Genomic DNA, 1,098 nt, shown 5'->3' with positions numbered 1-1,098 from the left:
AACAAGTTCTGGGCCAGCCTAATCTACATAGTGTGATCCTGTCTTAAAACAAACTGAACAAAAGTTAAAGTGTGCCTTGCATGCAAATCGTCAGCACACTCGACAGAGAGTCAAGAGCTCAAACCTGAGTGAGTTCATGACAAGATCCTATCTCAAAAACTATAAATGTGTATCTGTTAAGGGCGTGATAGAGAATTGGTTTTCCTCAAGACTAACAAACAAAAATTTATTTTAAATCTGAGCTTTAAACATTCATTTTTTTTAACATCCAAAGCTTTTTTTTTATTAACAGTAAAAGCCAGGATTAGTTTTTGTAGACTCAGCTGGCCCTTCAACCTCTGGCATGCTCAAATTTCCTTGGAATGAACATAGGGTTTGGTGTGGCTGTGTGGAGTTCCTGGGACCTGGCCAAAGTGTCAGAACATCTCTCTACCGTTCCGAGGACCAGACAGGAGCTCGGTGCCTCGTCCCTTGGGAGACTCAAGGGCCAGCTGGTCGAAGGTGAGGACCTTACCCCAGCCTTGAGGATCCGACTTCCGGCCCAGCTGCTCACCCTCAGTGCACACACCTCCAGCCTGGACACTTCCAGAATCCGCACATCATCTGTGACCACCCCCACAACCACAGCAGTTTTGTTCTCCCGGCCAGGAAGCTTCATCTTTCAGATCATTCGGGACAGGGACAGAGGTGGCCGGTTAGTGCGGCTCATAAATAACCTTTTCAGCACCTGACTGAAGATGGAGTTGGTCCATCTGGCCAGAAACCTGTCCAGCTTGTATGTCGATGTCCTGGCTCTTGGGTTCCTTGAACAGAACCTTTAGGTCCTTGTGGCGAATGTCAACACCCATGATGGTGTCTCCTGCTTGCCCAGGTCCAGAAAAAGCAAACATTCTTATCTTAAAGCACGATCGTTTTTTAGTTAAAGAGCAGGAATCCCAGATTGCGTGTAATCTGGCATTGCACTGGGGCTTTCTGAAACTGATACATTAGTGAGATTTTACTTTTAATCATATTTTAGGAGCATTCAGATGCTTTTCATAAAGAATCCTAGTACTTGCATGTTTTTCCTCATACAAAATCTGTGTTCACATGCTTCCA

General features: G+C 45.1%; 1 pseudogene; it reads right to left on the bottom strand.

Moving 5' to 3' along the window:
- Nucleotides 1-304: 304 nt before the first annotated feature.
- Nucleotides 305-848, bottom strand: LOC116914911 (annotated as a pseudogene).
- Nucleotides 849-1,098: the final 250 nt, after the last annotated feature.

Source organism: Rattus rattus, chromosome 13 (assembly GCF_011064425.1).
Source record: "Rattus rattus isolate New Zealand chromosome 13, Rrattus_CSIRO_v1, whole genome shotgun sequence".
Lineage (NCBI taxonomy): Eukaryota > Metazoa > Chordata > Mammalia > Rodentia > Muridae > Rattus > Rattus rattus.
The sequence above is the reverse complement of the archived record's forward strand: the minus strand, read 5'-3'. Positions and strand labels throughout refer to the sequence as shown.